The sequence below is a fragment of the Myotis yumanensis genome, unplaced genomic scaffold, assembly GCF_028538775.1.
Source record: "Myotis yumanensis isolate MYYU_CA2020_CCGP unplaced genomic scaffold, mMyoYum1.0.hap1 SCAF_5, whole genome shotgun sequence".
In the NCBI taxonomy this organism is placed as follows: domain Eukaryota; kingdom Metazoa; phylum Chordata; class Mammalia; order Chiroptera; family Vespertilionidae; genus Myotis; species Myotis yumanensis.
In genome coordinates, this window is record NW_027223756.1 from 32,596,330 (window position 1) to 32,621,619 (window position 25,290).

The 25,290-nt window shown below is 47.3% G+C and overlaps 1 long non-coding RNA gene across 1 annotated transcript in view; it reads right to left on the reverse strand.

Moving 5' to 3' along the window:
- Nucleotides 1-21,106, reverse strand: part of LOC139011666 (uncharacterized) — a 54,450-nt gene extending 33,344 nt beyond the window's left edge. Inside the window, exons 1-2 of the long non-coding RNA XR_011471617.1 lie at nucleotides 21,058-21,106; nucleotides 20,086-20,166 (exon numbers count right to left, since the gene is read on the reverse strand). This is a non-coding gene — a long non-coding RNA (uncharacterized lncRNA). The remainder of the gene's footprint in view (nucleotides 1-20,085; nucleotides 20,167-21,057) is intronic.
- Nucleotides 21,107-25,290: the final 4,184 nt, after the last annotated feature.

Below are 25,290 nucleotides of genomic sequence, written 5' to 3' on the forward strand. Positions count from 1 at the left end.
ATTTGCATCGTTTCCTGGAGCCCCTTCACATCCCTAAATGCTTAAGTGATGCCTCGTTACAGGGGTGCTGGTTGCACCCTCATGTACCTCAAGGTGAAGACTGATCAGATTGTTTGGCCCTCTGCAGCCCTCCCTTTGTGGACCCACAGCTGGGCCTGGGCCTCTGGAAGCCTGTGTGGGCGGGACACATCTGTGTAGCCGGTGCTTCAATACAAATCGTGAACACAGCACACCAGGCAGCCCAGGGGACTGGCGCGTTTCATCCAGGAGCCAAGAGTGTCCTTTAAAGTCTCTCCCTGTCTGTGCAGGCACCGTGCTCCTGCCCCACGTTGGGGCTGCCTGGCTTTCTGTGCGATGCCGTGTCCGGGAACAGACACCTGGCAGGGCTGCAAAGGGGAGCGGTGGCCTGGAGCTCACCAGTCACATCCTCTTCAAGTGTGTCTCCTAAGGCATTTGGTGAGGGCACACTCTTCCTCCAGAATGTTCCATCCCAATGGATTAGAAGCCTATAGGACGCAGGATCCACGAGGCAGATCTGGGAGGTAGGGAACTGGCGTCCCCACAGACACTTGGCATGATGAGCGTGAGAGCCAACAGTCCTTTCTGCCTTTGCTCTAAGACCCTTCCTACCTCATAGGGCAGCCAGGAGGGAGGCTATGCTTCATTTGATTGGCAGTGGCTGCTTTGAGAATGGTGTTAACAGGGCTTCAGATCATGTCTTGGTTCAAGAGAAAAGAATGAAGTGATACATTAGTGATGTCTGCCCTGAGCGTGGGAGAAGAATGCAGAGGCAGCCATGCCTTTGCTGCCAGTCTATTAAAGCCGCTGCCTCGTTTAGCTGAGCATCTTAAAGGCTGCCAAGTCTCTCGGCAGAACCCGTCCCAATATTCCAATCAGCTCATATCAACATGGGGCTCGCAGGAAAGCCCCTACCAAGGATAACTGCCCAGCATTACCCTGATCCAATCCTTGCCTCTTATTGACTCTAAATTCCCTATCATATGACAATTAAAACAGGTTTCAAAACCCAGAATCCTCTTGGGCAGGCATTCTCCTCCATAGGCAATGAGCCTCAGGTCGCTGCTAACCTACCAAGCTAAATGGTATGAGTTTTGATTAAATATAAATTAAAAGAAAGTTTAATACTAAAGAACTCTGAACATTTCAAATTATTAAAATTCTAGTTGCACATCAAATGAGGAAAAAACAAGTTGACTGAAGGAACCAATGAGAACACATCCCAAAGACGAACTTTTGAAATTAAGATGCCTTACTTGGTTTGAGCTTTTCATTTGATCTTAGCTGGTATTAGGGTCCATTTTCAAAAGAGGAAAATGTAAAGGTATTCAGAGGAGCTTTCCTCTTGGGGCCTCGCATTCTAATCCAAACCTCAGCCTGCAGCTGTGGTCGAAGACGGGCTGGATCAAATCCAGCTCCACTTGAAAATAAATACCCATCTCTCGGCTGAGTGGTGGGTTTAATTGACAGTCACATTGCACGTTAACTGCTAGATTACTAGCAAACACAGCATGTCCATGGGTGACTGCATTGCATGTAAATTTGGAGAGAGATACTCAGCTACCTAACTTTTTCCAAAGAAATAAAAACGTGCAGCCAGGGCTGGCTCCTCTCAGCTCTCGGGGCGGGGGTGGGGGGGGCAGTCGCTTTTTCCCCATGGCTTCTCCTGAGGGTGCCTTATATCAGCATACAACCCTCTGAAAGGACAAAGTGGGATGGAATTCGTCAAAGCTAAACAAGCCTGCTTAACAAATCCATCAAGATTGCCTATTTCTCCACCTGCATGACCAATAGCTCAAACTAATCAGAAAGCAGCAAAGCCATTCTCAGGGCAGCAAGCTGACCCACCATGGAGCACCCGTCCTCCTTGCTGGCTGCTCTGATATGGGGCCCACTTTCGGACCAACAGCTGACATGAGAGTACTGTCCCCCTCTTTTCTGAAGATACGTCAGCTTGAATAACACGTTTTGAGTAGATCTTGTGTAGGATGCGGGATTTCTGTGAGCCCTCTGGGCTGCTGCGGAAGCAGCCACATTGAGCAAGCGGCAGGTGATCAGCGAGTACCGCTGCTGGGCAGCAACCTTGCCCGTCAGTCCCCTGCCCTCTGCCTGGCACTCCCCTGCCTGCTCTCCGCCAACCCTCACACCACCCCAGGGGGTGGGAATCTAGGAATTCCCATCTTACAGTTCTGGAGATGCAGGCATAAATTCTACCTTTGGTTTTATTCATTTTGTGAAAATGTGGGCAGGAAATAAGGACTCTTGCAAAATATCATGGTCTTTACAGGCTTGGTCATCAAGTTTACTTGGTTTGAGCTTTTCATTTGACCTTAGCTGGTATTAGGGTCCTTGTTCCTCTCCCTCCCCACCCTCAGCCCAAAGTGTGGTTTTATTACATCGAAATGTGGTTTTTCTAGTTTTAGTGCTGACCAAAGTCCTGCATCCCAGGCAAACCAGCCCTGGCAAACCAGGATGGTTGGTCAGCCATTTTCTAAATGCCCAAGGAGCACACACAGGATGCCCCAAACAATGCCTTCCACCTCCAGGGAAGGGGCCGGAGCAACAGCAGGCTTCCCGGATGCACACCCCGCCCCAACCCCCTCACCCCGTGCCTTCTTGTGCAGCAGAACCGAGCGCCAGGCTGGGGCCAGCGGAGGGTCCCCAGCAGGCAGACAGGCAAGGGCCATCCACGCCTTTTATCACCCTTCCCTCAGTGAGGAGCTCTCCTCCTCACACTGCTCTGTTTAAGAGCCACAGCCTCTGAGTCACAGGAATATCTGTGAGTAAAATTTATGATTTGTGTTTCCACTGGAGTCAACCTTTTAACCCTCGGAGCACTTAATTGCCTTTTCCAGGTTTTGCTTTAATAACCAGCTTGACTCTTGCCAATTTTGGCTGAAATGAGAGGCATGAATGTGTGGCTGGAAGCGGAACCTTGTTACTTGATACTTGATACAGCCTGTGCCAAATCCTTAATTCATTAAATTTGCTCATTGTGGCATCTTTTACTAAATGATAGTCAGAAATTTCCTTCGTATGTAAAACTTCTAAACTCAGGGGTTATCCTCAAAGCTGAATTTTTATAAACATGCCTTCCCCTAAGACACACTTAGGGGGAACTCCTGCCTGTAAATTACAGGATGGCTTTGGAATTCTTGGTCACTCGTTCTCTCCCAGAGGAGCTCCGTCTTTCTACTGGGGCCTCCTGGGCCCCACATTCCACCTTCCAAAGTAAGCACAGAGTAAGGTGTGGACATCTGGTTCCTGTTTCTGAACACAAAATTGATCTGCTGGGTGATTCTTGGCAAGTCACTTAACCTCTCTGAGCTTAAGTGTCCTTAATCCTGGCTCACCAGACACCTCACATGGGGAGTGGGGCGGCTGGCCAGTTAATGAGCAGGTGTTTTACAGTGGGGCGGGGCGGGGGGGGGGGGGGTTGGGGGGGGGAAGGCAACAAATCCCAAGCAGTAGCAAATCCCAAGGAAAAGACTGGACAGGTGGGAGGGGGAGGGGAGATAGAGGAGGCTGAGAATCATATCACAGCAGTAGCAAAATCCTGCAAAACACAAGTGGCCGGAAGCAGGGAAGAAGTTGTTTCTAGAATCGCTCCTATTTTATCCCACGACAATCAGACCTCCTTGCACAATTTCAGACCGTCTCACTGGTTCTCTGAGAGCTGGACCTGCCTCCACACAGTCTCCCAATTCCCTACCCTTCGTGTGGGCTTTGTCCTTTCCTGAACAGGCTGAGTTCTGGGATTCTCTCCCTCTTTGATGTTTGAAGGCCTTCATATCCTGATGCTTCCACATGCCACATGCTCTACAAATTTTATCACATTCCACTTTATTACATCAAAGTTGAGAGTTTGGTATTATTATCTCCATTCTGCAGATAAGGAAAATGTGGCACAAGAAGGGTTGCCAACTTTTAGGAGGACCCATTCATCCTGTTTTTTACGCTGCGTGTCCCTTATCCTGTGACACCCCTCAGTCCCAGGCAAACAGAGCAGCTGGCCACCCTAGTTTGAATGCAAATGCCTGGCTGACACAAACAAGAGCTCCTTGCTCCTCTCCCTCCCCACCCTCAGTCCTAAGTCCAGAAACGGACACGAATTCCTTGAGGCTGGTGGCCACATCTTAATCTTTATTGTTTAAAAGAACCCAGTATAGGTTGGGACTAGGTTAATATTGGAATAAAATCATGCCTTTACTTCCATGGAAGAAGACGAGGTTCCCCATAATAGCACAGCCAGGCTGCTCTTATAAGCTGCGTTAGGGAAATGCTTTGGGCCATTCAGCATGACAGAGCAGGCACTTTAGAACTCCACCCTCCTTGTTCCTATCTACAGAAACATAAGTCAGCGCCATGGGACCTGAGGACCTTAATAATGTTAAGTAAGAGACACCTGCCATCCTTGGTCCATGTAGATCCTAATATGCTAGTGCTACAGTAGAACTTTAGGCTCTGTGATATAGGTTTTAAACTTGCACATTTAGCTCTCAAGGCCCTCTTTTAGTGTAGACACATTTAACAATGTAGGTATGCTGTCACCAAGTGCCGGTACTGCCTCACGTGAGTCAATTCATATGAACACAAACACTGGTTGACATTTCCATGGGCAATAGAGGGAGGGTCTATCCTATGGGGAGGCACTCTAGCTGCCCTAGGTCTCAGAGGTTACAGTTGTCTGTAGAACAAGCATGTCAAACTCGCTGCCTGCTGGCCACAAGTTTGATTGACATGCTTGCAGATGCAGCAGATCCATGAGGCTTTGAGCACCCAGTTTCTGGCTACCAGAGGCCAGAGGACTAGTTTGGCTCATCCAATCAACTTAATGCGGACCACTGATCAGAGCCAGCAAAGCATGATGGATTAGGTGCACAGACTCTAGAGTTGGATGAACTTATTAGCTGTGTGACCTTGACCTTATGTATCAATCCTTCTGAGTCTCAGTTTTCTCATCTGTATGATAGAGATAATAATAATTCTTATAAGACTGTTGTAAGGATGAACTGGAAAATGTGTGCAAAGTGTTGAAACAGTAGGAGTTAAAGAATGGTAGCTATTATTATTATTTCATCATATGGATGTTCATGGTCCTGTCAACTCCTGTTGACATTGATCCCCAATGAGGGCTCAGCCAGGCTCAGGTGGGGGTAGCAGGTGGTGAAAACATCCACCCACAGTCCCACTACTGCTCCCCTCACTGCACCAGTGACAGACACAACCGCTTCTCAATCCACTCATGCCGCTGACAGGGAAAGACTACCTTCCCAGTGAATCTCCTTGCATGGGATGGGCATTCACTCTTCATGCCAAGTGTTGGCATTTCAGCCTTTGTTGTCAGCATGTCTGTTATAAGCCTGCTTCAATATTCCTTGGATAACATCTCCATGCTCCCCATGGAATCAGTTCTTGAGCAATTTCTTTCCAATGGTATTATTTTTTTTTTAAGCTGCACAGATTGTTCCATGACAGGCTTCTTCAGTGCTGCTGAAGCTCGTAATAGGCCCTAAGTAAACACAACGAACACGATATCCATAAAAGCTATAAAAAAGGCTTCAAAGAAGTAAGAAATTTCTCAGGAAGCCCAAGCACAGCAAGAGACACTCAGGACAGGTAATAAAAAAGAAGGGAAGAATCGTTAGTAAAAGCAGAAGAGTTCAAGGCCACTTCCTGCAGGGCCAGACAGCCCTGCGGGCAGCAGCTCCTGAAAAGATCACTGAAAGCAAAGTCAGGAAAGTACTGTCTGCTTCTAAGGAGTCTCCTGAGTCCTCCTGAAACTGGTCACTTGTATTCAAGATGATCTGTGTACTAAGTAGGGAAGGGGATACTATGTCTTTATAAAAACAGTACATAAGGAAATAAGACTTGTCCTAAATCGGCCTGAAAAAAAGGATAAAAGAAAGATTTCAAAAATACTTTGAAATAACAGTAGTGTTGGAAAGATAAAATGAGTATTTAAATGCTAAGCCTCAGTTACCTGGAAGAAACACCATGTTCCTCAACGTGGCAATCAATGAAGCATTTCCACGTGTAAATACTGTGATGCTAAGTGCTACCATAAAATCTGTGAGGATGAATCCTTCAATAGATTTTGACTGGCTCTTATAGGAAAACATACCCAATGGTTTGGGAAGTATGTAGGTGGTAAAGGAAGTGCTCACCTTCTCACTCGATCTGTAGGTAAATTTCTGAAGAGTTCTATAATGTCAGTCATTCCTCCTAGTTCCCGTGGGGGCTCTCTACTGACAGAGAAATGACACCGAGACTCAGCTTCACATGTTCTGGGTAGGGAGGCCCTGGGTGGGCCAAGCCAGTCATGCTTTCTTAGTGGATTTTAAAAAGGTATCACGGGCTAGGTTCTGCTGCGAACAGGTTGTTCTTATCAGGCTTCTACTGCTCTGTGAAAAGCCCTCTCTCTTTCTTTGGAAGTCAGAGCTTTAAGAAATAAATGAAGCCCTTCCCAGAGTGTCAGAGGATACCCCAGCCAGCTCATCCATCCACCCATCCATCCATCCATCCATCCCTCCATTCAACTGTGCATCTAACCATCCACCTGTCCTCCTGTAACCTTCACTGAGTGTCTGCTGGATATGTGTGAACCCAGGGAAAGATCCAGTGGCCCTGCCCTCATGGTGCTCAGTCTTATGAGGGAGACAAGTAGACAGGAAATGAGAAACAGGAGAAAAGCTATAATACAGCATGCCTGGGTTGATCATAGATCAACTAAACCATACAAGGAGGAGACCATTCTGAGACTTACATGGTAAGTGGCATTAGCCCAAGCCTGGCTCTCTAAGAAACTGAATGGGACTCAGTGTGGCTGGAGTGCAAGCAGCAAGGTGGGAGGCAGGGAGAGGGAAGGCTGGAGGGTAAGTGGGGCACAGCTGTTTAGACATTATGCCATTTAATCCTCTCAGCAACTCATAAAGATACCCATTATATTCCCCATTGTACAGATGAGGCTAATAACAAGATGACATGGTTGTTACGTGACAAAGATTTGAACCCAGGTCTGTCCAATTCCAATGCTTAAGGAAATGAAGAGTATAAGCCATGAACAACTCCACCCAAGTTCAGCTCGCTCTGTTCTCAAACCGACCAAGTCACAGAACGTGCTACAGCTCCATGGGCAGTCACCTGAGAGACAGAAAGGTGGGAGAGAGGTAGGATCACACTAAACCAAGATCAGGTTAAAAATTCCCAGGAAAACTGTAGGACTTACTGTGTTGCTGAACTAGGGCACTCATGGCTAAAGGTAGACAAACAGCGACTGGCCTCATCCCCAGCATGTGGATTGAGTGGTGAATGGAAAAATATAGGTCATACACAGAGATGCCTACTCCTTCAAAGGTCCCTAGATATAGAACAGTTTCTGTGTCCGCCTAAGTTAGTTAAAGGCTGTACCTGTCAATTTGCATTGCAAAGGTCTAATTTTCATTGTATACAAATCAACAAGAAAATGGCCAACAACTAAAGAAAATCAAACTAATATTGGTTAATACTCCCCAGATTAACCAATATTTCAGATTCTTGCATGTCCTTCTAGAGATATATTTTGCACAATTGAGCAGGTATGTAAATGGGCAAACCTTTTTATCACCCTCTCCCCCCTGTCTTTCCCCTGACCACAAATGAGTTTCTACAAATCAACAAGAAAATGGCCAACAACTAAAGAAAATCAAACAAAGGCTATAATCAAAAGTTTGAAGAAAAGGCGATGCAAATTGCTTTTAAACATAAGGAACTTATAATCTCACTAATGAAAGAGAATGCAAACTAAAACTACCACAAAATAACCATTTTTAACCTTGATATTAGGAAAAATAAAAAAGTTTAGTAGCATAGTATTGGCAAGAGTGGGGGGAAAACAGGCTCATACATTGCTGGCAAGAGTGTAAACTGATCTAGCATCAATGGATGGCACTGGATAAGTCTCTTCCACAATGAAAAGTGCCGTATTTTTGGACCCTGGAATTTGACTATAGGATATACCTGCACATGTGAGAAGAGAGACATCTACACTGCAGAACTGGATGTAATTGGACTGCTAACAAAATAAATGTCCATCAATAGTAAAGTTAAAAATTATGCTATACCCAGACAGTGGAACATTCTGCAGCCATTAAAAATGGAATAAGGAAGCTATGTATGTACTGATGTGAAATAATCTCCGAAATCTACCGTAAAGAAAAAGAAAAGCAACATTCAGGACAATGTGTATCATATGCTGCCGAAGTGGGGCTACCTGGAGCCTCTGTTGTGATTGATCATTGGTTAGAATTCCTCCCTCTGGTCAATCCTGCTTCCTGCTCGCCCTCACAGATGTTGGTCCCGAGTGCACTCCCCAGTAAACGTCCTGCCCTGCAAATTGCCATCTCAAAGTCTTTTTCCATGGAACGAACCTGCTGCTGCTGCTGCCATTTGTAGTGGGGGAAAGTCAGGGGAGGGGTGATAAAAAGGATTGCCCATTTACATACCTGCTCAAGTGTGCAAAATATACTTCTAGAAAGACATGCAAGAATTTGAAATATTGATTATTCTGGGGAGTAATAACCAATATTAGTGTTTTTGAAATTAGCATCATGAGCATGTTACCTATTGACAAAATGAATGATAAATGAATTGACAAATGAATAACGTAAGGATGCCTTTAAAAAGTAGAGGCAGAGAATGTTTAAGGACAGCTAACAGATCTCCTCCTGCGGCATTCAGCATGGAGTCTCTGCCAGGCTGACACCCTAGATCACAGCACTTAAGACATCTGGGTCCAAGCCTGGCGTGAAGAGAAATGATTCTTATAGGGCTTCCCCACGTGTGTGTCCCATGGGGTTGTTTCCAAAACGCGGGTGTTATTAAGAAAGCTTGGTCCCAGTTCTCCTTACGAGGACTGGAGAGGGAGGGTAACTGTGTCCTCTGCTCAGGAACAGTTTGATGATGATGATGGGCTGACCCTCCCACCAGGCCCATTTCTGGGAAGACATCCGAACGCCTGGCCTCGCCCTGCCTTGGCGCCGCTGACCACCCAGCTCTTTACCACGATTAGGTGGGGGTGCTTTTCCAGATGCTTCCTCCAAACAGAACGTCTGCCTCCACAACTAGCCAAGCCCTTCCTCACCCCGTTTATGAATAAAGAACTGGAACATTCCAAGCTAGACCAGAGGTAAATTTCTCAGAATTGCTAAGTCAGCAGGAATGCCAGTTGGCAAAAAGGGAGATTGGGAGTGGAGGCATTTCCCAGCTCTTGAGGATCCTAGGGGACCAGTAAACACACGATGCCAACAATTCGGGGCCTAACCACACCGTAAAAATGCCTTTCTGAGGCTGGACTCTTCTCCATATCCTAGATATCTCGCCATTCCCAGACCTTTCCACCCACTGCCTTCCCCCAGTCTTTGGCCAATGCTGATTAAACACAGTATTTCCTCTGTTTCCATTCTGTTGGCAGCAGTATGTGTTATTGGGAGGCAGGGTCTGGGCAGTGGATGGCTGAGATTGATGCTGCTGGTGGAAGTAGCGTTAACAGTGGAAAGTTGTTCTGGTCAACCCTCCCGAGGCTTCCCCAGAGGGTCTTCGGGTCTTAGAAGCAGCCATAGCCCTCTGTGACGTGAGTCCCTTCTACCTCCCCCATTTAGCCGTAGAATGCCTTCTCAGAAGCTGAATTGGTAAATGATGGTTAGTAATCATCATAATAACAATCTAGATATGTTGTACCTTCCCACTGAGTCCTGGTAGTATAACATTTTTAAAACTATAAAGGACTGCACCAGTGTAAAGTATTGTTGTGACTCTCTCGATTGGATTATTACCTGCTGCTCATTTTTAGAAATGAACCTGGCCATTTGGGAACTTGGGTTATATTCATAATTGGTCCCAATTCCTATCTCTCAAGAACTGACAGCTGGAAGCCAACCTCAGTAGCCTTGCCTCCTCTTGTTTTTGTTACTTCAAAGGAATGTGATTGATATACTAGTATATCCTATGAGGACATCCTCATGCAGCCAAAACATTATATGGTTTAGCTGATTCTCTTCAGTCCTTCAAGTAAAGGCACATATGTATATGTGCATGTCTATACACACATATGTGTATATATTAAGTGTGCAAGTTGTACTCTTTATGTGCATTTTATTATATATTAACTAGAGGCCCGGTAATGAAATTTGTGCATAGGGTGGGGGTCCCTCAGCCTGGCCTGCACCCTCTCCAATCCAGGATCCATCAGGGGATGTCTGACTGCTGGTTTATGGGATCGGGCCTAAACCGGCAGTTGGACATGCCTCTCGCAATCCGAAACCACTGGCTCCTAACCGCTTGCCTGCCTGCCTGCCTGCCTGCCTAATTGGCCCTAACCCCTCTGCCTGCCTGATGGCCCCTAACCACCTCTACCTATCTGATCGCCCCTAACTGCTCCCCTGCTGGCTTGATCGCCCCTAAAGCCTCTGCCTTGACCCCGCACCCAGGACCCAGGATTCCCTCCTCTGGCTGGCCGCAGGCACCAGGAACCCAGGCTGGCTTCCCCGGGCCGGCCGCAGCTGCAGAGGACTGGGGGTGGGCAGCTTCTCCCTCTCCTCAGCCACAGCTGCAGCCGCTGGCACCCCTGGGGACTGTGGGACAGGCAGCTTGTCCCTCTCCCAGGCTGCAGACACTGGTGCCCAGGGACCGTGGGGAGGGTGGCTTGTCCCAGGCCCAGCTTTGTTAGGAAGGACATCCAGAAGATGTCCGGTCTAATTAGCATATTACCCTTTTATTAGTATAGATTCTACCTCAATAAAGCTATAAATAATAAATCATTTTTGCAAGAGCTATGAAAAAAAGGGTGAGGTTAGATGTCCAATCCCAGGACACCTGGCCAGGCTCTGACTGCCCAACCCACTGTCCTGTGTCCCCTCCACTTTGAGTTGGCCATGGCTGGTCTTCCCGGTTAGCAGCTGGAGTTGCCTTGATACCCGAGAACCTGACACTTGAGATGAGCCACGGGTTCCAGCAGCAGCGGTCACAGTCCCACTCTGGTGGGGAGTCTCTCTTCCTGCCATTTAACCTGCCTGGTGACGGGCTAATGGTAAGAAATAAATACAAGGAAAGGCTCACGGGGTGTCTCAGGCGCTGATGACAGCTGCACAAAACCTGCTGTGGTTATGAGGAGTTCAACATGGTCGGCTCCTCGCTGGCTCATTTCAGGCCCCAAGCCCACATCACCTCCTTTCATGAGCTTTCATATCCCTCGGAAATGCTCTCCCTTTATATTCTCTCCATCTCTTCCCTGGATCATTTCCAGAGGGGTCTGTGATTGGGTTGCATACAAGTTTCTGAGCTTGCAACTTCCTTTTGGTCATAAATCAGCTCTTACACACTTACTTTCCCTGCTCATTGTTTCTCAGTATTAATAGCCCCAAATCCCAGGAGCATTTGAGAACTGCTCCAATTTTGGTTTGAAAATCAATTTGGAAGCTAGTGGTTGGCTTTGCTCAGACTTCCAATCCTTCTGAGGAGGTCAGTTCCTATAGATTGACCAAACCAGGGACGGGGGCGGGGCGGGGGGGACAGGAATGGGACGGGGAGGGAGCTGACCTGGTGAACGTCCCCATTTTAAAAGCCTCACAATTTTCTCTTGACATGCTAGATCTCCTGTCTCGGTGTTTTTCTCTTAACTGTCTCTAAAATTAAAATGTTAATTCTGGAGAGAGAAAAAAACACAAACCCTAATGCCTTCTGTTGTGTGATCTGGTAGATAATTTAAAAGAATAGTTCATTTCAGGATAGGTCAAATTCTATTATGAAAGCAGAATAATAAATATGAAATCCGGTTGTGTTTCTTAAAAAACTGATATTATTCTCAGTTTCTTGAAAGCATCTTTCTTCTAAATAAGCTCTGCGTCCCCCATCGTCTGCTGACCTTCTGCAGGGAAGGAGAGACAGTATCGATCTCATCGCGGCTGATGAGGAAGGGCTTTCACCAGACAGGAGCAAGGATTCTGCCAGTGCACAGGTCTGCCCCATGCACACAGCAGACCACGGGAACACACATTCAGAGATAAAGGAGACAGACCTCTGGTTGGGTTTCTTTGGGAAGACAAGAGAGGATCTCTTCACACAGCACATTGACTTAAAGTGGTCTGTACACCCAACCGGAGTGAGAAATGGAACTGATGATACATAAGCCTAGAGGCCGACACCACACTGGTGTCAGCCAAGCTCAGCCAAGGGCACCGTGGTTCACAAGCTGGCCTTTCTAGGGAGGGAGGTGAGGGCACGGTGTCCACCAGCTCCTCAGTGACCACCAGCCTCTCACCTTCAGAGCTGGGTTTACCTGGGATCCTCCAGCCTGACCCGGGGCCGCCTGAGCACACCTTTGAGTTGCAAGCTTGAGCCCAAGCTTGAAAGGTATTGCTTTCCTTACTTTAGCTCCTTCGTCCTTCATCCTGCCCTTTGACATTAGAGTCAGGTTTTTCATCCCCCCGCTCCAGCTGGTTAGGGGTTAGCCCGCCCGCCCATGGGTACACACAGCCTGTGCCCCCTGACTGACCCCCAAGCCAATCCATTGTGCCATAGCCACAGGCTCTGGCTTCTCAGCCAAGGGTGGGGCTCAGGTACCACAGGGATAAATGATTAATTTAGAAGTGCCTCCCTGAAGCTCCCTCTCTGAGACATCATCAACATTTCAAGAGGTTTCATAAAGTCTCCGCCATCTGGGGAGAGAAGCTATTAATCTATTCATTAGTGTCAGACAACGTCTCTTTTGAACCTGATATGTCTAATTGTGGAAGAGAACAAAGCCTGGCAATTTCAGCAGAGACAGGCAAAGAGCATCTGCTCCCATGACGTCAGGACTTCTGCCAGAGGCTCACAGCACCTCCCCCCCGCCCCCCCCCCCCCCCTACCTCCCCTGTGCTCCCTCTGCCTCTACAGAATGGGATCCCTGTTGGGCAAAGTGATGATAATAAGATGCTAACATTTACAGAGTCCTTGCTATGTACTGCACACCATGCAAAGCATCATGCTTGCACTGTCTTAATTCTTACAACACTAAGAATTGAGTATTTTTATCCTCATCCTACCAGTGAGGGAACTGAGGCTCAAAATGGCAGTGACTTGCCTGAGGGATACAGCCAGTAAACCGCAGGGCAGGACTCTCTTGGGCCCTGGCTCCCAAGCCCATGCTCCTTCCCGGCGCTGTGTCCATCCCTAGGAAAGACTGCAGTGGACACCTGGGAGCCAGCTCTGGGAGGCCTCAGGGCAGCAGCTCTGTTCACAAACTTGCACAAGAGCTCACACATTGGATTGCTTGCCCACATGTCCCCCAGATTGTCCTCCTAGATGTATTTTACGATGTCAGTTTATATTTAACTTTTCTGGGTATCTAAATAGCTCATATTCAGTCTTCAGACCATAGATCTTGGAACTTCTCCATTTATAAACTTCAGAGTTTTGATAATTTGGCCAGTATGATAAAATTCCTGGCTCCTTCTTAGCACTAACACTAATTAGCCCCAGATCTGTGCTGGGTGAGATGAGGTGCTGTGGGCTAGCTGGTCAATAAAAGCTCAGAAAAGCTGGCCTGGTTGATATTATCAAAGCTAACACTCAAATCTGGGCTCATTGCCCTGAAACCTAGCATGCCTTGTAAAACCTGTCTACAAAGGCTTCTATACTGGTTTGCTAACAAACTTTTAGACCAGCCGTGGGCAAACTACCGCCCGCGGGCCGGATCCGGCCCGTTTGAAATGAATAAAACTAAAAAAAAAACAAAGACCGTACCCTTTTATGTAATGATGTTTACTTTGAATTTATATTAGTTCACACAAACATTCCATCCATGCTTTTGTTCCGGCCCCCCCCCCCCCCCCCCGGTCCAGTTTAAGAACCCATTGTGGCCCTCGAGTCAAAAAGTTTGCCCACCCCTGTTCTAGACTGTTGATCTCTGAATTGCTGGGACATCATTCTGGTCATGGAGGGAAGGTTTGCAAAATAGCCATGGCCATGTATGGGTAAGAAGTTCCTCTTTGCTGGGCTGAACTTGTCCCTGTGGGGCCCAGAGACCTGATCCTGAAGAGGAAGTAGTGGTGTGGGTCTTCAAGCTCAAGCACGTGCTGCCTCCCAGCACAGGTCGGGTGAGGACTTGCAACGCTGTCCTTCATCCCTGGGCCCCAGGGGCCACTGGGCTTAGGGCAGTGCACTCACCTAGATTCTGTGTATGTTCCTGAGAACTCCAGGCTTTTTTGCCAGCAGCCAGAGCGCCCGAGAGTCAATGCCTGTAGAAGCAGCCCTCAACTAATGATAGGTGGTAGCATGGTGATAAATAACTCCAGCTTCTTCACCCCTTAGGTAGGACAGCTGAGGCATGGTTTGCATTATCTCCCTCAGTGTCCAAGGGGAGTGGCATCCAGTTGCTCACTGGGAAACCTCTTGATTATGTCCCTTTACCCCATCTCCTTCCCTCCCCTGTCTCCCATTACTACTCCTCACCAGTGCTTCCTGGGATCACCTCCCAATTCCAGCTCCTGTCCAGAAGGGCCCTCTCCCTGCTCCAGGGCGAGAGAATCTCCTTTATTCTTTGTTTCTTAGGATGCACAACAGAGGTTGAGTGCTCAGCCTCTGGACAAGATAGGCCTGGATTTGGATCTCAGCAAGGTTCCTTACAGGTGGTGTGACCTTAGCCACATTAGATGACCTCTTATGGCCTCGGTTTTCTAAAAGGTAAAATGATGATAAGGGCATCTGCATCATAGATGGGTGTGATATACGTGCATGACAAGTTTAGCACTGTGCCTAGCACACATTGAGCACTCACCGAAGAGTAGCTGCCATCATTATTATTGTTATTATTTTATATTACAATAACCCAAGCACTTGTCTTCACTCTGTCACCAAGCTGTGACTTCCTTGAGAAGATAGAAACATGGATGAGAGAGAAACATCATCAACCAGCTATCTCCTAGCCCAGGCATGTGCCCTGACGGGGAATTGAACCTGTGACCTCTTGGTTCCTGGGTCAACACTCAACCACTAAGCCACGCTGGCCAGATTTCCTTGAGTATTTCATCTCTGACTCCTCTCTCCTCAGACAGGTGATGCTCACAACAGACCTGTTGTATTAAATTGCTTTCTTTAGTTTTGCTTATTCCTGGATGAAGGCAAGGAAGGCTAATTACCCTGCATTTCTGGCTCTGGTTCACTTTTCATGTGTTAGAGTGCCTCAAGGACAACATCTGTGTGCATCCGCATTTGTGTCCCTCTATGCCAGACCCATAGTAGGTGCTCAATAAACATTTGCCAATTGACTGAAATAATCTGGTATGAGTGTGCCTAATAGTGTCAGGTGGCTGCTAAATGGATGGAGCCAGAGCCTGACAGGGCTGATTCTTGAGATAAGACCTTACAGAAATTAGAAGGTGACAGATTGTCCTTCTAGATGTATTTTACGATGTCAGTTTATATTTAACTTTTCTGGATATCTACACAGCTCATATTCAGTCTTCAGACCATAGATCTTGGAGCTTCTCAATTTATAACTTCAGAGTTTTGATGATTTGGCCATTATGATAAAATTCCTGGCTCCTTCTTAGCACCAACACTAATTAGCTGGGGTTTTAAACACCTGATTAGCAATCATCTTGATCACCATCATGACTGCTTGTGAGGTATTAAGACATCTTAGAGTGTGGGTGGGGCCACTTCTTGGTGCTGGGCTGCTTCACCGTTGGATTCTTCCACTGGCTGTCATACCTGCAGAGGGGCCAGGACTATGTCTTCATACCTCAGAGATTTAAGAATGGATTCTGTACTCAGGAAAAGGCTGTCACAAAGCCCATGCACTTAATTCCACAGGTGAGACAAGGGTCATCTCCAAGCCTTGTCAGAATCTGTAGATTTAGGATTGCCTGTTCTAGACCCTGGCTGCCTATCAGCATCAGCTGGGAGTCCGGGACCCATTCTGACTAATCAGATCAGAATCTCTGAGCTTGGACACAATCGGGAATGAAATGGATTCCTCCGTGTCTGCAATGTGCAGCCAGGCTGAACTGAAACCCACTGCCATAAAGAAGTAGGTACAGTGTAGCAGGTATGTCAAGAACTGACAGTGAGAAAAAAAGAGAAGAATGATGGAAATCAGAGAGGATGTTAAAAACACCTTTGTCTTAGGCCATTAGGTATAGGAGAACCACCCTCTTCTCTATGCTCCATGGCATGTGGGCCCCACCCCAGCAGAGTACTTGCCATACTGAATTGTGCCCACTTTCTTTAGATTAACTTTAGATCATGAGTTCCTTGGGGAAAAAAAAACACAGGTCTGATTCATCGTTATGCCTCTGATGCCAGCATTGTGTTGGGACAAAGGAAGAGGCAGTGAAATGTTTGTAGAGTGAGGGATGAGTGAATAGGACTTTCTACTCATGGATGCTCCTGAGGATATACTGTTTCAAAAAAGACAATGAAAGTGCTTTGCCAACTGGACGGAACTTCATAATGGCAGGGGTTTTTATGGCCCTAAGTCATTCATTCAAAGATGTTTACTTGGCACTCGTGTGTGCTGGACACCAAGCAGAGCGCTCTTAGAATAAAGAGTTGTAGATGCATAGGATGCAGGCGTGTGGAGACCAGGGCGCTGAGGCCCACAGATGAAAAGGCAGGGGGCATGTTTCAGAACCCACGAGACTGGCGAAGCTCAGGGTGCAAGGATTGGGCCATAAAGCTGAAATACAGGAGGAGGAAAATGCTGTTCCACGTTCTCCTTTTAAGGAACCAGACAAGGTACAACACCCATTAGAAAGATTTCCTTCCCAAATCATTATACTTTTCCCAAATATGCTCACAGGGCTGATATTATATTTTCTGGGAAGTCCACTCATGAAAATGCTTGTTCCCAGAATCCTGGATAAGAAGCTTAGTTATAGCTACACCTTCCATCCAAACTCCTTCCTTCACTGCAGTCACCACCCTCTCCACCTTCGGTCCTCCAGAATCAGCAAGGGGAGGCTAGGAAAACAGCTTTTCTTTTCCTACTAAGCAGCACCTACAACCCCCAGATCCTCACAACTGAAATAAAATATCTTCCTGAAACTTCCCAGGGCCCTCATGTCCCAGAGTAAGGCCTGGTTTTCGGTTGTGGCTGTAGGTTGGTCCCTGCTTGAGAAGTTCCCTGAACTGCAGAAAGCATCTGAGGAGCAGAGAGACCTAGGCCAGGAGTGACTGGAATTAGATGTCAATCCTCACTTCCAACCTGCTGAGTCCTTCCTGAACATAAGCTCTTTAATGTGAACGATATCTGAAGACAGGCCATCACCGGGGTATTTTACTGAAAATCCACACCATTATTTCCTGGTCTAAAATGCACGGGTTACTGAAAATAACTCTGAATAAATGGAGAAGTTTTCTTCTCAGTGGCTCAGTGCACTTAAATACAATCTTGCCAGATCCCTAGGGTAAGGGCTGTTTCCCAGGTTATGGATGGGACACTGAGATGGAGGAGTTATGAGAGATGGCCAGAAATGGTGGCAGAGTGGGTCAAGATCTCTATACCCTGGATGTCACAAGGAAGGACCTGGTGTCACCTACAGTTCACCTCTGTGCCCAGTTCATAGCACATGATGAACAGTATGCACCCATGGAGTCCCCACAGCTGGAGTTCCACCAAACAGGGATGGCACCCACAGTGGGTTTAAGGCACTGTGTCTTCAAGGCATATACACATTAGAGGTGGAGAGAAAACTACCCAAATAACCACATCACGGAGAAGCATCCACTTAAGGTCCCATGAGAGGGTCAAGATGTAGGACCTTAAAGGAGAGTGAGAGCCTGCCTTCCATCGTATTGGGAGTAGAGGGGTTTAATGGAAGGAAGTTCAGAAGTCTTAGAGGCAGAACTTGGGGATGAATCAGATATTTTAAAAAATAAAAAGAGTGCTTAAGAAAATTTGATATAAAAAAGTCACAATCCCATTTCCCATTGCAGCAGAGTATCCCCTGCATATTGGTCCATGCTGACCGCTGGCATTCAGACCTGCCCAGAGAGCTGTGGAGCAGGCACCAGGAGCATCAGGCAGAGCGGCGGCATCAGTGACAAAGCCGAGGTGTCAAGAGTAGTGAGTCTGTCAAAGTACCTGTCCCTTGGATTGTGACGCAGCCCAAGTCTGCCATGGACACCTGTCTAAGCAGCACAGAGCAGTTTCACTAAAATCACACGTTCCTACTTCTGCAGCGAATGCAAAGATACAGCGGCACTGTGAGTGTTCGCACAGACACAGGGCCATTTTGGGTGGAGAGCCTCCGTGCCTGGCAGGTGCCCCATGTCCAGTGGATGGGCATCACCCAGCCCGACAGGTGTTGGAGCCTGGGAAAGACTCCATGGGAGAGGCAACTTTTCTATCAAGGAATTCTTTTGTGAAGTCATGGAGAAGTGCTCCCAGGAATTTCTGAGGTCAGAATCTTACAGTAGCAGGTGGAGGTGAGAGACAGTCAAATGCAGGTTGGTTCTATAAAAAGTGCCCACGTTTTTAACCGCCCACCAAGGTAACCCAAGGAAACACAGCTTACATAACTATGTTCATCTTTGCATAGTCCATTCCAGTCCTCACTTACTGCCACACATAACAATCATAGTGTTTACTTTCCCATAATTTGCTTTTTTGAATTTGTAACTAAATGACAAGTCAGGGCTGGGGAGATATGGGAGAGGGCTTTCCATGCAGGTGACACAATGTGAATCTAGATCAGCGGTTTCCAACAGGAGGCAATTCTGTCTCCCAGTGGAACTTGAGACAATGTCTGGAGACATTTTTAATTGTCATGACTGGTCAGGGGATGCTACTGAGTAGAGGCAGGGGATGCTGCTAAATAACCTACAATACACAGGAGAGCCCCAACAGCAAAGAATTATCTGACTCAAAATGTCAGTAGTGCCAAGGTTGAAAACTCCTGCTCTCCAGGTGCAGAGACCAGAAAATGTAATTATTTGAGTCATTGTAAGTAGCTAATTGGACTTGAATGTAGAATACATGCAAGGAAACCAGTGGGGGAAATAAGAAGTTAAGTTAGGAAAAATCCAAAAGGCCCAAATTTCATTCAGTGGGCAATGAGGAGTCATGGAAAAGTGTCTGGGATAGAGATGGAGGATTCCAGGGCTGACTCTTGAGGTCTTTGGCTCAAGTGACTAGTCAATGCCACTTACTAAGACACAGCACACAGGAGGAAAAGCTTTAGCAGTGGTTCTCAACCTTCTGGCCCTTTAAATACAATTCCTCATGTTGTGACCCAACCATTAAATTATTTTCGTTGCTACTTCATAACTGTAATGTTGCTACTGTTAGGAATCGTAATGTAAATATCTGATATGCAGGATGGTCTTAGGCGACCCCTGTGAAAGGGTCGTTCGACCGCCAAAGGGGTTTGCGACCCACGAGGTTGAGAACCGCTGCTTTAGGGAGAAACACATTTAGGTATGGACATCCTGAGCATTCCTGGGAGCAGAGCACCAGGTGGCATTGCTGCACAGACAGGGGGTGAGCTGGGGCCCAGGAGAGAGCTCCTGACTGGGAACCAGCTGGCTGGAGACACACTGAAGCTGCCACCATGGGTGCTATTGGAGCAACTGGATTGTAGAGAAGGACATGGAGGACACCCAGATGAGGACCCTTCAAGGACAGAGGAGAAGAGTGGCACAGGGGGCAAAAGCTGGGCTATAGAGGCCAAAGGTGTAGGGAGGCCTCAGGACTGGGTGAGGCCTGGATCAAAGCTGCAAGATGGCAGAGGGGGAGAGCCAGGGGAAGCCACTTGTGCTAGGATTTGAACTTGGGTCTGTGGGCCCCTATCCCAGGGCTCTTCCCGTTGGCCACATCATACTGCCTAGCACCACGCGGATCCATGAACACCTTCTTGCACGGCAGTGGGCTGGCCAGAGCTGCACCGGCGCAGACAGAGAAGACGATTAACAGTTACCAGAACAGAAAGAGCCTGGTGTCACAGGGAGCCTTTGTTCTTCCTTCCAACCAGAGGTGCAGGCCCTCTGGGGGCTACAACGACTGCTTCTGCAGCTGAGTCCTGACATAAACAAGTAAATACCGCTTACCTCCTACAGCGAAGTCCTTGGTGCCTCCTCAGAGTGAGTTGAGCTGGTGGCCAGGGGCTGCTAGAAACCTGACTTCATGAGCTGCAGGTGGCAAATGAACATCGGAAGAGATGCTCAGCTTTCCAGTGATTAGAGAAATGCAACTTGAAACGAGCACAAAATGCTGTCTTTCCTACAGACTTGCAAAAAGAAAAGCTCCATAATACCCTGCTGTGGAGAGCGGCTGCAGCGTTTGGACAAGTTCAAGCCTGGGACTAATGAGAGGACATGATCCTCTTGTGGCAAAGCCACATGCAAGTCCCAGCACAATTATAGCCAAAGGCTATAGTTGTAAGCTTGACCTTATGGTCCAAACCTGTGGTTCCACGTGGCTGAGTGATATAGGCTGTGGGAGGTACAGCAAGTAAACAAAGCTTGATCAGGTGCATGTAATTGAGTAGAATCAAAACCCACAAACAGTGGTTCTCAACCTTCCTAATGCCTCGACCCTTTAATACAGTTCCTCATGTTGTGGTGACCCCCAACCATAAAATTATTTTCGTTGCTACTTCATAACTGTAATGTTGCTACTGTTATGAATCATAATGTAAATATCTGATATGCAGGATGTATTTTCAAGGGTCACGACCCACAGGTTGAGAACCACTGCACAAGAACGTTGTAAACATCTTGACCACGCCCTTACTTTGCCTTATGGAATCTAGCCATAATATAAAGACTCGGCTTGCAGGCCATGGTGCTGTCTCTCCATCAGAAAGGCAGCGTCCCACCTAGCCCCAGCTTTATTCTCTTGTCTGTCTTTTCTAAATCCTTCACCGCCCCTCTCGGGTTCACCCATGGCCGTGCCGGCTCAGCACACCCTGCAATAGCAGGGATGAGGCAAGTGGATGTGCAGACACTATAAGTGGAAGGTACATAGAAGGTATGATCTTTTGAGAGGTCACCACCTACCAAAAACATCAGTGCACTTACCCTTGCTCTTCCAAGTCCACTTTCAGGCACCCGTCCCAGAAAGTGTTCACTGCAACCTGTAAAGTTAAAAAGTTAGAGATAAATTAAATGTTCATCAGGAGAGAGCACAATTTAATAGTACTGTGGTATCTGTAATGTCCGGTGTAGCTGTTGAAAAGAATGGGTCAGGTCTCCACACTGATAGGGAAAAAAGAGTCAGGTTTTATTTTGAAGTGAAAAAGAGCAAGGTGAAGTTGTGAGACCATGTGTATAGTACAACTCATTATTATTTCTATATTAATACATATTTGATACTCATAGAAATCGTACTGGGAAGATACACATGAATCGTTTTAGTGGTTACTGCCTGAGAGGCCCATGGGGGAAGGGAAGGAAAAGAGAGTGATACTTTTACCTTAACGCACTCATATGCTATTTGCATTTTTACAACCAGGCTGTGTCACACCTGGAATTTAATGCCTAAAAGGTGGCATTTCTTCTTGCCTTGGGCAGAAACATCCCAGCCTGCTCACCTTCCCCACGGCTGCCAGCTCAAAACTGGTAACCATGGCACAGAGGCCCCGGAGTAACATTGTAGGGCTGCTCCCAGGACACAGCTGCCATTCCCATTTTGTCCCTGATGTACTAAGGGCAAGTCACCCTTTGGCCATTTGGAGCTGCTCACAGCCACCTAGGCACCAGTGGTCTTGCTTTCCTCACCCCACCTGCATGCGCATGTGAAGAGGGGAGCAGGCTGCAGGAGCTGCGTATCTAGAGATAGGAGAGTCCAATAAGAGGAAAGTGACTTCCGGGCGTGCCTCTTCCTATAGACAACAGCATGGGGATGGGGATTTGGCCAGGGGCACACCCACACTTAGCAGAGCCCACTTCTGTTAGGGATGACCATCAGCCTCATTCTTGGGGTCTGGTCTGGCCATGGGACCGGCCAAGCGAGGGGCATTTCGGGCTCTGAACCTTGAAGCTCAGGCTCACTGCTCCAGGTTCTAGCTAACATGGCTTCAGACTCATACTGGCAACAATCAAGAAGTCTTGAGCACTTAATCTGTATTAGACACTCGTCCAAGTCCTTCTTACAAGTGTGGTCTGAGGACGAGGTGGCATCAACAGCACCTGGGAGCTTATTGGAAATGCAGACTCCCAGGCCCCATCGCAGGACCCAGCTGATGTCTGCGATATTAAAGCTTGAGAAGCACTGTCCTCAGTACTTGGATCTATTAACCCAGCTAAGCCTTCAACAACCCTCTGAGTCTATTATTATCACCTCTATTGTGCCTATGAAGGTTAGGTAACTTGTCTTACTTAGGTCAGTTGGACAGTAATTCCTGTAGGCAGAATTCTGCCAGTGGAACCCGCACTACCAACCACCACAGTGCAATGCTGACTATGTAGACAGCATGGACACTAGCCTTTAACTTTATATCTGGCAGAAGGCTTCAGACACTAGTGAGTCAATTTCACCAAGATTGGCCTGATTTAAAAACACACACACACACACTCACACACACAAAAACAGGTCTTTCAAAATTACAGAACTGAAGAACAGAGTAGTGATTGCTGGGGGCCAGGGACGGAATGGATGGGATAGGAGGGTGAGGGTCACTGTGGGGATGGAGCTGTTCCATATCTCCATTGTGCCATCGTCAATATCTAGTGTAATATTTTACTATGGTTTTGTAAGATGTTCTCATTGGGGGAAATTGGGTTAAGCTCCCAGAGGATCTCTCTGTACTGTTTCTTACAGTATGTGCGAATAGCAAAAAGCTTTTCATTAAAAAAAAATACTTCCTGCCTGGCCAGTGTGGCTGAATTGGTTGAGTGTCATCCCATGCACCAGGAGATTGCTGGTTCAATTCCCAGTCAGAGCACATGCCCGGGTTTTGGACTTGATCCCCAGTAGGAGGTGAGCAGGAGGCAGCTGATGGATGTTTCTCTGTCATCGATGTTTCTATCTCTCTATCTCCCTTCCTCTCTCTGAAATCAATAAACACAGCTTTTAAAAAAATAAAAATTTTAAGATAAAAATTTTAAAAGTCCTTCTCCATAGCTAAATATTCCCATAGCTAAAAATTTCCAAGCTTAAGACCCTGCTGAATAAATTCAAAGTTGAACTTTATGCATATGGACCAGAATTGTGTTCTGATTAAAATATACACAATTAAAGGCCTGGGAGTGAGTGGAGATGATCAGCACCAAGTGCAGTGCTTCAACACTTAGTTGTCCTTAGTTTCAGTGTCCTGGCTTACCACACACACACACACACACACACACACACACCTCTCACACACACACAGTCTGTCTGTGAGTCATTTAGAAGGAAATAACCTAATAAAGCAGTATTGATGGAAAAGAACAAAACACAATGGCTCCAAAGTGGGGAAACTGTTCCTGGCTTGCAGCGGGATGGGAAGAGCTTCCTCTTGGCTAGAGCAGACCTCTAAGAGCAAAGAGCCAAACCAGAATCCTGCTCTTCACAGAATGTCTTAGGAAGAGAATTACCTGGTTGTTACAGTGCAGACAGAGTAATATTGGTTAACAGCCTGCAAAAACACACGACCAATGGTGAACCCCAAACCTCATCTGTGTGTGTGAGATGTTTGTTGCATATCTTATATTTCTGGTTGAGCTAGTGGTTGGTCAAGTCACCTGAATTGGGTGTTTTTGTAAAACACTGGAAGGTTCTGCAGAGTAGAGAGGGCTCCCCCGGAGGTTGGTCACTGGGCTAGTACATTTTGCAGCTGGCTGTTGCCCACAGCCTCACTTATGGCATAAACCAGCACACAGATGTTGCTGACACTCCTCTCGAGGGCGTCCAGACCAGGCACACAGTCAGCAGCTCTTCATTTAGAACACAGTAGGGCCTGTTGGGCTACAGTGGACCCTAAAATGAGGATTGAGAGAGACCATATGGGGACTCCCCACTCCCAGTCTTTGCACGCCTGTCTGTGACGGATGTTTCCCACAGTGGCCCCTGCAGAAGCTAGCACCTAAATTGTCACCGACATCCCAATACACAGAGACCTGCCTATGAGACCCCAGGAAGCCACCACATAGCTCTGTGCTTTGTGGCAACTGGAAAGACGGGCCTTTGTGTGAGTGGTCATTCCCAGGCACCCGGGGAGGCCCTTCTCTGCCGTGCCTGGGGACTGTGGTCTTTGTGGAATGGCAACCAGGAAGTCAGTATCAGCCTCTCTTTTTTCCACTCTTTCTTTAATATGGCTCCTTTTCCTTCAGATCTCATTGGAAGATGCTGTTTAGCTGAAGATTTTATTAATTCCATCCCATCCCTGGAAACACCCAGAAGACTGACGGATATGTCCCTGATGAGATCCACCACTGTCACAGGGGACTTGGACTCCACTCCAATGGCCTGATGCCCGCCCTCCATGAACACGTGCCACCAGCATCAAGCGCTGTGCAGTCTGTCCTGCGTTACTTGTCCTGGTCCAGAGCATTCCATGCCCCAGCTGGTTTCGAATCCTTCCAGCACAGCACCTCCTGCCTTGTCCTGCAGCTTATTCTCTTGTCGCAATGCACTTGAATGTAAATGCAGGGGGGCAGGGATTTCAACCCGGTTTGTTCATCACTCTTTTCAGAACATGGCCCCTGGTGCACTGTATCTACTCAACAGTTCTTGGAAGACTGACAACCTAATACTGAATCTCAGAGCTGAGGCTTGGTCCTGCTTCTCTTGCTTGCACCTTTGCTCTTTGATCATAATGGCCCATAAAGAAATCCCTCTCTATCTCCAAAGCCCAAAGACCTCATCTCTTTTCAGCCTATGCCCTCCCCATGTTCACAGAGCAGAAACAGACATGCAGCCCAGAGCTGAGTCCACACAAGTTGGAGCTGGTCTGAAAGTCTGAAAGGTGACAAGACATATAACCCTATTGCCAAGGGTGGTTGAGAGATCATCGATGAGAAATCTAAGGCTGAGGCTTTCTGGAAAGGGCACCAAGGAGAGAAAGACCAAAACTCAGAGCTACACACCCAGAACCCACAGAGCCCGAGGCCAGGTGAAATACTATCCCAACACTATTCTCTGCAGACACAAAGGACAAGGAAGCTGACTGGTGGTTTTCTTTATCCCATAGCTCATGCCCTGATTATGCTGTCATGTGCCATAAAAATACAAAAGAGTTTGCATTTCACAAACATTCGACTGTCCTAAGTCTTGCATTTCCCACAGAGAGTCCTGCTCCATCAGCATTCTGAGAAATGTATTTGCTCAAACCC